Here is a 12,039-nt window from a genome sequence, read left to right as displayed (position 1 = left end):
CATAAGTTTAGAGATGGATAAAGTCCTGGAGCTAGTTAGACCGATAGATTTGAGTGGCGAGTTGTTGTTATTATTATTATTATTATTTATTATTATTATTTATATATAATGTATAATTATTATTAGCTCTTTGTTATATTCATAGCTCACAGTGAGGTCAGTAATCAATGACAGGTCTTTTTGTTTAGAATCAGGTCTGGTCTCAGTGATTTTCCGTTTTCAAGTCTAAAGGATGACATCTTAAATGTGACCCCATCGTTGGACACTCATTCCTCTCTAAGGAGGTTGCATAACTTGTGGTGCCAAGCAATCCTCTTTGCACTGATGGACATTTGCCCATTATGTGTGAGATTGATTCTGTTCCCCAATGGCATCTTTTTCAGTTTGTAGGCTCCTGTCTGCCTCTGGTAATCGACTCCCTCGTGGGGAAGAACATTGGTCCTTCACTGGGTTGCAGCTATGTAATGGCCTTGTCTCATTCCTTTATGGTTATAGAACCAATTGTTGTTAACTTTGTCCTTCTCAAAGAGCTCAACATCATGGCCATGGGCAGGCAGCTTCTTCCATATTTCAAATTACACCTGTCCCCAGTCACGAAGTTTGGCTGGGACATCGGGTGGCAAATTATTAAAATCAAAATATGGTCTTTCAATACTGATTTTACCAAGATTCTTAAAGGAGGCCTTAAGTACAATGGCCACCAGTTTGAGGACACTCAACCCCCCATTGGTGGTGCACAGAGGAAGGTGCAACCATGAGTTCAAATATTCAGCATGATGTCCTGAGTGCATTGATCACTGAGCCATTGCTGTGGAACCTTTAGGTTTGGAGAAAATTGCAAAAAGCTGTGTTCTAATTCATACTGCATATGTAAAGCCAATGAGCAGTAATGAATGGAAATACCAAAATGATTAAAAAAACAAATATGCACAAATGATATATCAAAATATTCAGCATGATCTTCTGAGTGCATTGATCACCAAGGTATTGCAGCTCAAGCTGTTTTCTAGGTTATGATTTCGCATCATTGACTTGAGTGAAAATGTGGTTTCTAGGGGGGTGTATGAATCGCTACATCTACAACATCCTCCTCATATCTGGTAACTTATGGCCACTCTATCAGACAACAGATACCTAAGGTTTGTGTGCAGTCAGGTTGCTTGGTATACGGCTTGGTGCTCTGTGATAGATGGCAGACATGTTGCCAGAAGTGAATAGGACACATGTAGATGCCTGGCCATTCGATCTGCTTTGAGATTAGAATGAAAAAATGGTCTCCTTCAGTGTCCATATTAAAATCAGACTCTGGCTCCTGTCCTTACATGCCACAGATGTGGTGGAAAAGTAAAATATTTGTTTGTATAAAATTCATGCAAGAGTAAGAAGGTTACGTACCTGATGTATCTATACTTGTGTGCCAAACTGACAATTTAAAGAACATATAATATAAATATGATAGTATGTATGTAATAACAGTTAAGGTTGATATTATCATTACAAATTTACTACTGATCATTTCATAGATATCAAGCCCTGAGGCTCTAGGTTCAAATCCCACTACTGTCCCTGACTAAGTCACTTGCCCTGCATGTGCTCCAATCGGATAAGTAAAAGAGCTAAAACGAAATGTATCATTGATGTAAGTCGCTAAGGGTAAAGGCATCGGCAGAATAAGTAAATGTACAAATTAGGCAATGACATGTGCCCTGCATGTTAAAATAGTACCAACATATATGACTCTCAGGATTACTCAACCATATATACGAACACTATGCACATATTTTGTTCTCTTTACACCAAGGAAAGATTTACCAAAGTGATTTTTTATGCCTTTAAAATTAATGGCAGATCAACTGATTCAATTTTCATATACAAAAAAAAAAAAATCAGGTTTGTAAAGGCCACAGACCGTGAACTACAGTGCATATAAGGAAAGTGAGGGCTCTAAATAATCTTCAGACCCTCCTATGTATAGTATTTTATTAATGTTCAAGTTGTACATCACACACACCAAGCACATTTTAAACTTTTACTTTTTTTTTTTTTTTTTAATTTGGAAATGTTACCAGTGTTGAAAGTATTTCTGGTTTGCTGCTGTGCTCTCTCAGGACAAGTTCTAAAGGTGTTAATGTCTCTAATCTCGTTTATGGTTGATCAATGAGACTATTTTTATATAAGAAATTAGCTTTTGAAAGGCCTTACTTAACCATGTCCTGTACCCCCTGCTCTTTAATGGCACCCAGGAAAGTGGAGATGTGTTACTGGTGAGAGACAATGGCCAGGGTCGTTAATGTCTAGGAGCTTATCGTAACTGTTTGGTGATGTTTCATTAGAAAAGAGTAAAAGTTAAGTAACTTTAAAATTACCTCCTCCAAGATATTTTGGGTAGAAAAACACATGATTAAAATAGAATAAAAATTTAAACTGCAAAACAAGTTTCTTTTTTAAAGGCAATAGGGGAATGTGTCAAGTACAACGCTACCAATTATAGCATAAATTATTTTCCTGGCCAATTGTTTCCCCAAAAAACACATTTGAACTTTTATTTTTTGAATTTGGAAATGTGGCAAATGCTAAATAAGAGCCACACAGGAAGCAATTGTTCAAAATGGGAGTTCAGGTATGGACAGACAAATATGCTTGTGAACATTTTGAGACAAACTTAAAATGAAAACTTCTCAACTTGGCCTGGTGTATTTAGTGTTTTTAAGCACCTGTGCTTAGTACACTTTTGTGAAACATGCAACAATCTGTAATAAAGCCTTAAAATGAAGGGGACCTCCAGTCAGTACATGAACTAACAGTGTAAGTACACAACACACTATTAATACGACACAAAGCCTCCATTGGACTATGCAACAAAGTTATTTGTTTAGAAAACATTAAGATAGTTGTCGGTGTGTGTGTGTGTGTGTGTATGTATGTGTATATAATATAATATATAATATATATATATATATATATATATATATATATATATTAAATAAATAAAATAGTATATGCAGACAATGTGGATAAGGAGTTGGGAAGTATCTGGGCTTGCTGGGTTCTAAATGGGCAGATTCAATAGTCATGATTGGGTGGTTCATTTTCGGCTAACCATGAATATTCACAGGCTTTATTTGGTCTGCCCCATGAAGGTTTTTTGTTGGTTTTTGAAATTTTAAATTTTTAACTTTCATTAAAATGTGTATGTATGTAGTCAATTACTTTCAAATGGTCTTTTAAAGGATCCTCCGTTCTGTTTCACATTTTAATAAGCAATTTGTATATATTAGGCATTTATTTTAATATTTTTTGCCCTATACAATTACTGTGTGTTTGCATTATATATACAAATTTCACTACAGTTTTTGGCAATTTTCTTCAAATGTTAAAGTTCCTCTGCAATGGTTGAATGATCAATACACTCAGGATATCCTACTCCTCATTTTCATATGCATTTCTTGCCTATTTAGGCTTAATTTCAGCATTTTGTTATGCCAATCTATTAATACAAATTGGTGTTTAAATATACAAATTAGATCAGATTTTTCCAATTTTCTCCAAACCTAAAGGTTCCACTGCAATGGCTCAATGCACTCAGGAGATCCTGCTGAAATTTTTGATATGCAAGTTTTGTATTTTTAGACTTTATTTCAGTAATTTTCTCATCCATGCATTAACAGCCATAAGCCTGTGTTAATACAAATAAGAGCAGTTTTTGGCAGATATTTCCAAATGTAAACTCATTATCATAATGTCATTGGTAAAGACAGTTATTTTGCTTAACATTTTGAAATAAGCCACAACTTGGCCTGCTGCACTACATCATGCCTTTTAAACTGGATATCAAGTCTGGTCATTAAGCAAAAACAAAAAAGTCATAAATCTGAACATTGAAAGAATTTATTTAGTATCAAAGTATTAACAAAACCATTTATAAAGCACATTAATGTATTAATTGTTTTCTTCTTGTAATTTTTCAACCTTCTAAAAACACTTAAGGTTCAGCAATAATACTTTGGAACAGAACAACAAATCAAGATAAGATCTGATGGCTGGGAGGACAGAAAAAAAAAATGTGGGCTTACAAGGCCTAAAGACCGCATTCTACCCAACATTAATATTTCTAACTAAAACCAATTAGTTTTCATCTTCACAGAAGGGATTTGATGAAGTTGGTCTTGTAGACAGATGACGTTCCCACCTTCATCCAGTGTCTGAAGGTCCTTCATGGTGTCTTGGTTTGGTGGTGGGGGTGCACATCTACTGAAAGAAAAAACAGAATAGAAGGTTATGTCTGATGACTGGGAGGACAGAAAACAAAACAATACCAAAAAAATTCAGTCAGGCTGAAAAAAAAAAAAAAAAATGTAGGGGTTCCAAAAGACAGCTCGGCCCCACCTGGGTATTCTACCTGACCTGTATATTCCTGGATGAATCCAATCAATTGTCATCGCCTTCATCCAGTGCCATAAAGGCCTTCATGGTGTCTTGGTCTGGTGGTGCAGATCCTTAAAACAGAAAAAAAGAATAGCGAGATTAGTACAGATTGAAGTTCCCTGAAGAAATCGATAATTCTAAATCCAAATAGTCTATTAAATTCAAACTAGTGCCGTTTTTGTACTATAGTTTGTTGTAATTGCCGTTTGAAACTTAATACAGGGCTAGGAGGATGTAAGCATGTAACAAACAGATGTTATGATGTGCTAAACTAGCTAATACATAGGAATGTGTAATACACAGAATTTAACAAAACAGACTGTTACCGGAGGCTAATCGTCAAGCCAGGTCAGGTTGTAGCCTTCACCCTGAAATGACTTGTGGTTCACCCCCTAGTCAAATTTCAGTTTTTTTTATCTACATCCATGTCCTTCGTGGCCCATAAAAGGATGGTGTCCATTAACACTCCATGCACCGAAATCTTCCATAATACTGGCTTGAGATTGAAACTCTTTCGAGAACCAGTTCAATCGGCCTCCTAAGGTGTCAACCGCAGGATGACACTGACATGGATATGTCTGGGCATCAATTACCATAAACGTGTCCCCCGTTTTAAAAAAAGAAGACACAGCCCATCTTGTCTACTTGGCTCTGCACTAGCCTTAGTCCTTCATCTGTTGTGACTACCCACCCATGGTAGTCACAAACTGTTTCCTTTATAGAATTTTCGGGTTGCAACCACTCCTGCAACAAAACATGACATAAAGCAGCCGTGTTAAAGCACTAAAAGCACACTGATTTTATTTTATTTCAAAATTAAAAAAAAAAAAAAAAAAAAAAGTCTTGTCAAATCCTTTCTCGCTGCCAAGGTTTTTTATATGCAGCCCCCTCTACCTTTGCATGTTGCACCGCCCTGGAAATTTTGCGGTCGTCTTCCACTTCATTTTTGGAGGCCGGTCTCCAAAGGCTGAGGATCTCCCCTGCCTTTGGACAATTGGACTCCCATCCCTGCCTCAATTTTCCGTTGCAAACTTTCCAGGGTCGGTTTGGTGCGACAGAACATGGCTGGAAAAAAGAGACAGAAACAGACTCGGTTTTAATTGTCTTACTTTTTTCTACACACAACAATTCATGGATAACAAAGTCCAAAGATCAATCCAATCAGAGTGCAATACTCACATAAAATGTATTTCTCATTCCATGTACTGGCAGGCTCTCCACCGATCATAAGATCGATCCTGCCCAAAACCAGCCTCCTTCGTCATCTTCTTAGTAGGTGGCTGGCCTTCAGTGGACACTGGGAACATCGAGGTGAACGTAGAAAAATCAACTTCTCTCTTTTACTGCTTGGATAGCAACAGTCCTGCTTGTACTGGGGGTTTCTGCAACTTCCTCACCAGAACTGGAGGATCCTAAATGAGCGTGGACCATGTCGATGGCGTCGGCCACTACTGCATGGTCCCGGCTGCGATAGTAGCTCTCTGCTACCTCTGTTGTGTGGGCAAGGTAGTTGGCCAAGTTCTGTTTTTGCTCACTTGTGAAGTGAGCTCCAGCAAAGGTCTCAACTGCTTTCCTGACCTCGTTGCTGGTAACATTGGAAACTTTAAACCTGAAAAGCATAGTGTATGGACATTTATTACAAAAAAAGTTTTACAAGGGGAGAGGAAAAAATGGTTTTATTTTTAATTCAATAACAAAATCACGTACATGTCATGCAGCCGCTGCACATCGCTGGTGCCGCTATTGATAGGTCCTCCTTTGACTGACAAGAAGAACCGGTCATCATCTTCGACATCCTGGTTTAGCCACACCTGATAAATACATTTGAAGTATATTTCCATCCACTAAAAGAGAAATGATTAATTGTGCACATGACAAACTGACATTCGGGATAGCAATTTATGCCGTTATACTTACAGCTTCTTCCTCCATGGAAATGGCAATTGTGGCCACCTGTGTAGCTGCGGTTTTGTGATCCTTAATAGCGATCACTTTGAGACGTTGGGGCATCTTGTGTGTCCAACCACTCAGTGACTCTCATGCCCTTGACCACTCCTGAACGTTGAAAGTGTCTAAGCATGATGTTGACCTCTAAGTAATATTTAAATACGGTCATGTCCTGTTTTCCGATGTCCCTGCCACTTAAGATTGCCATTAGATCTGCAGGAACCTTGGCTTCGCAACTTTCAAGATCTTCTAGCAATCTTTGATGCTGCGTGATCCTTTTGTTAATCTGGAGTATTTTTTCCAAATTCTGCCTTACTTAGTTCCCATGCAACAGGCTTTATTGCCAGGTTTAAGAAATTTAAATAGTCCAGGCATTTTTTTGGGCAGTTCTTTTTCTTCCTTTACATACTCCAGACAAACTTGCAGGTGCTTCACAAACCGAATCATGCCCTTTATATAATTAAGGCGTGTTGATGGAGCCATCTGAGCCTCTTTCAACTTCTTTAGGAACTCCTTTTCCGACTCAAATAAAAAGTCCAAGGTTGGTTTCTTTGTTGTCTGGCTGGATATACTTAAACCATCTTTCGACATTGTCCAGCTTAAGAAAAAAGGAATCAATCAGTTAAACATGTGAACATTACGATCATATTAAAGAAACACCAATTTATTGAATGTAAATCCTTGCCTCCTGTTGGCAGTTGGGGACATGAAGCATATTGGTTAGATGGTCCTTAAAGCCCGAAACCAGACAAGTCTGTTCAGGAAACTTATGGTAGAGGCTGTGTTTGTCCATTTGGACCCTCATGGTGGTAGTGAAGGCCTGCTGAGGTCTAAAAAAAGAATTCAATTATAAACTCATTGACAGAAGTTTGTAACTTTAACAGACAGAAATTAATGGGGTTGAGTCTGGTCACGTACCTCTGCCAAGTTGGGTCATCATCTTCAATGTTTCCCAGGCTTTCCTGTAAGTGCGGGTCATAAGCTCACACTAAGTCCCTGCCCTTTGTACACACTGCCTGTTGCTACTACCGATTTGGATGGTTTAGTGAGGTCCTCGGATCGGCCCTGCTGCGGTCACTCGTGTCCTCTGGCGGAGCACCGAGAAGATGATTGAACTTGACTATCTAGAGGAAGTAAAAGTCGTAACAAGGTTTCCGTAGCAAAACCTGCGGAAGGATCATTACCGGTTTGTGCCGACCCGTCGTTGGACCCGAAACCTCTCGGGCCCTCTCTCCGGAGAGGCGGGGCGAAAGGGGCATCCTCCCTGGGCGTCCTTCCGCCCCCCCCCGTTCCGCCCTCCGCGCCCGACCGCCGTCCGCCCTGTCCCTCGCTCTGGGAGGTGGGTGGCGTGGCGGCAGTCCTCCCCGGGGCGCGGCCCAGACATGCGTGGCCTTGGAGAGAGCCCGAGTGGGTAGGCGCTACCATCCCGGGCGCCCGCCCGCACCTCTCATCACCAGGCACGGCTGGGACACGGTCACCCAGTTGCCTTTTCTCCCCCTGTTGGCCGACGGGGAGAAAACCCGGGCACCTACTTGTCTGCTTCGGCGACGCAAATGGAGGGAGGCATTTATGGTTACGCAGCCAGGGAGGCACTCGGCAGATCGCAGCTAGGGAGGCTTTCAATAATATGACGAACAAGAGACATTTTCATTTCAGTGGTCAAGAAGACCTGTATTCAGGATACATTGTAATGGTACTATTCCTGTCCCAATCCTCTGTATGATATGGTTAGGATCATAGGGGGTGGAAAGATGGAGTAAGCCTGTTGTAATTTTGACCTTATTAAAGGACAGATGTAAGCAAATTTTGATGAAAAAGAGTGATAGTCTTCACTTGGATTGTGTTTAGAGAGTGGTTAATTGTCTATCAACTTATGGTTAATTGGTCTTTACTGGTCATGTATGGTATAAGCATGCCAATTAAATTAACCAAAAAAGAATTTAGAACGAACAAATAATTTACAAAAATAGATTACCAATTAGACCGAATTAACCAGATCCATCGATTCTCCATGCTTATCTGGAGAAGGCAGTAAGCATGTCCAATGAATAAAGTAGGCTTCTCCTGCTCATCAGCTTGGAGAAGGATAGAGTTCTGGATGTAGAGAGGCCAATTAGCTTAAGTGGTTTGTTATTAAAGCCGTACCACTTTCCTCTCGCTCCAATAACTAATCCAAAAGTCTGAACATTATATGCTCCAAATTTCTCTTACTAGAGGGGAGATACATTGATATTTATTCTCTTTAGAGAGTTTAGCTCTTTGAGCTTGTAAGTTAAATTCAAATCTGACAGTGAGGTCGATGACAATGGCGTCTTTGTCCTCTATCAGAATCAAGTCGGGTCGAAGCGACCTCCCACTGTTCAATTTAATGGATTGTTCTTTGTGGACCGTCCATTTGTGTGCCTCACATTCCTTCATTAGAAGTTTACAGAGTTTGTGATGTCCAGTTATGCAGAAAGAAAGGATTGCCAATCATTGGCCCAGAATATGAGACAAGGACTCCGTTGCGCTTAAGCACTTCCTATAATTTGATGGCTCCTATCTGCCTCTAGAAGTGGTTTCCCTTGTTGGAAAAACCTTTGCTCTAACTTGGATGGCGGCAATAAATTGTCCTTGGCTCATCCAGTTGTGTGTACAACCAACAGTTGCTCACTTTGTCGTCCTCAAAGAGGTCTATGCCTCGACCTTGAATGGGGAGTTTCTTCCACCTCTGAAATTCTGTTTGTCGCCAGTCACAGAGCTTGGCTGGGACATCATTAGGTAGCTGATTATTGCATATGTTAAATATGACTTTATCTGGGAAGTTATTGGGAGTACCGTCCATCAGTTTCTATAACTTATTCAGTTGCCCACCGATTTTATTTTAATTACAAGTTTCTTGAAGGTTAGGGTCTTCAGCTAGAGAAATTCTTCCTAAAGTCTTGAAGGAAGACTTGAGCACGATGGCCTCAAGCTTGAGGACGCTCAACCCTCCATTTACTCTTTTAGAGTAAATTACTCCATTGCTGGTACATTGTGGTAAGTGCAACCACATTTTGATTACTTTAAGTATATGCCCGTCCAATTTTTTGATTGTCATGAGACAAAAGTTAGTATTAAGTAGGGAGTATAGGAGGCGTGGAATGGCATATTGGTTAAAAATGTTAACCTTTTGGATAGGCTTCAATGCAGCTTTGCCGATGAGGTTGCTCCACTTTTCCAGTTCTTCATTGGGGATCATCCATGTAAACACCCTTCCTTGGTTCTACATTTATGCCTAGGCATTTCATTGGGAGTTTGGAGGAGATCCTCTTCATCTCAACCCTGTCCAGTTTCCACAAGTTAGTCTTCTTTACCACCATTTTACGGTTCTTCCATGTAAAGAAGAAACCTTTACATTTTGCAGGTTGTAGTTTAAGACCAGATCCTCTGCAAAATTCTTTGAGAATGTTGAGATTTTTCTTCATACCACCCCAGGTGTTAGTATGACCAGATCGTCAGCAAAGGCCATTGCCGTAATGGTGGCTCTGTCCAAAATTGGTACCACTGCCATCCATCTCCAGTTTGTGGATCGATGGCAATATTAAAAAATAGAGGGGAAAGAGCATCTCCCTATTTGACTCCCCTCATTAAGGTTATGTTATTGGTATTGCCTTCAGAGTTCTCTACGCATGTGGAGGCACCAGAATACATGTCCCTGAAAATTTGGGATATATGGGTGTCAAGTTGCATAATTCTCAATATTCTAAATAAATATGCGTGGGATACGGTATCAAAAGCTTTCTCAAAATCGATAAATACCATTCCCAATGATTTCTGATATGCTTTGTGGGCCATTATTATTGCCTGAAGTGTTTGGATGTTTTCAGAGCATCCTGCCATTTCCATGAACCCTCTCTGTCTAGGGTTAAGTAAAATACCACTTTTCAGTCTTGTGTGAAGAATTTTAGAAAATATTCTTGTAATGAGGGACCCAATAGTGATGGGTCTCCAATTGTTAATGTTCGAGAGTTTTCGAACATCAATGGACTTTGGTAGAAGTGCAGTTCTGGCTTTTTTGAAGGCCCCGGGAATAGCTCCTGCCAGAAGCCATAAGTTGTATGTCTTGGCTAAAGAAATGTTCCCATTGGCTAAGGAAATGATATCCGATTTGGTGCTCCGTCGGGACCCGCCGGGAATCTGTTTTGATATGTTTAACAGCGGCTTGTACTTCTGATACTGATATGGGTGCTATGAACACTGTGTTGTCAACATAGTGAGCTGGAATATAAATAGAATTTGAAGTGGTTTCACTGCGTGATCCCCAAACTCCTTTAAAATGTTCGTAAATTTTATCAAGAGATTTCGCATTTCTTCCTGGTAATGCCATCCAGGATCTCTGATGCTAGGTGCACCATATCCTTCTTAAATAATGTCTGTGCCCTTTTGTAATGATATTTCTTAAGGATTCTTTTTGGCAGCTGTTTTTTTGGAGGGCATACTATGTTTAGGAGTCACTGATTTTTTTTGTCTTTGCTCTTATCCAGAAGCTCTTTAAGAAGGAGATTGGTGGTGTCCTCCAACCAGATCTTTGTCTGTGGGATTCACAAAATTTTCCCTCCATAATTCGGCTAAGTTGAGTTCCATGCCGTTATCAATTATTAGTGTATGTCGGAGCATAATAAAGATAAAGTTGATTTCTTCCGACTCCAGTGACGAGATGAGTAAAGCAAGTTCATCCTCTTCTAAGCTTGATTCTATGACACCTTGTTCAACATCTTCTGTGATAGCTGTATCACTCTCGAAGTGACGGTGTCTATTATTACTGAATTGGTCACCAGAAGTTGGACAAGTGAGGCGTTTTGTTTTCATATGTCTTTTGATGTTTTTGCATTTGGCTTGATGACAAGAAATAGAGTGGTGATTGTAGCTCGTTTTTGAGCAATTTAAACATTTGAAGATGACCTTAGCTTCATGGTGCTTGATTTTATAATGTTTAATGAGCCTTTGTAGTGAGGCTATCATATCTCCACAAACAAGACAATAGTAAGTGTCCTGTGGGATGTTGACCGTCAGGATGTTCATGGTGTCCATGATCGAGGTATTAGATTCCATTCTAAATAGAAAAGAGTACAAATAGATTAATTATACTGTAACAATATTAACAGGATTGGGCATGTACGAAGTGTTAGATGTTGATCATATACGGCTGGTGCTCATACAAGATTAACGAGCTAGCCTAGATCTATTAAGTGTTCTAGGGACAAGTCCAACCAAAACCCTTTTTTACCCAATTTTTACAACCTAAACCTCCTGGGCTGAGGTAAGAGGGTGTTTGAGACATTACATCCATGTGTAATTGTCTCTCAGGAACTAGAAGGAAGAATTACTCAACCTGAACCATACAACTATGCTCTTCGGGTAGGAATTTTTTATATATGGTTTTTATATAGAACATCAATGTCTTAGAAGTAAATCTTTTTATTACTTTTATTTTAACAATTTCTTTGGTTGCTCTGTTTCTTTTCTCTTATAAATTTATCAAAAGAAAAAATAAAATAAACCAAAATAAAATATAAAAGTAAAGCAGGAAAGCCCCTACTTCTTTTCTCCAAACCCATTCCTTTGAAAATGGCTGCTTCTCTTCCCAAGGGCTTTATAAAGAGATCTTTCTCCCTTCAGGTGTCTGTGTAACGAGCTCCTTAAGTG

Source organism: Erpetoichthys calabaricus, chromosome 1 (assembly GCF_900747795.2).
Source record: "Erpetoichthys calabaricus chromosome 1, fErpCal1.3, whole genome shotgun sequence".
Lineage (NCBI taxonomy): Eukaryota > Metazoa > Chordata > Cladistia > Polypteriformes > Polypteridae > Erpetoichthys > Erpetoichthys calabaricus.
This window is presented reverse-complemented; position numbering follows the sequence as displayed.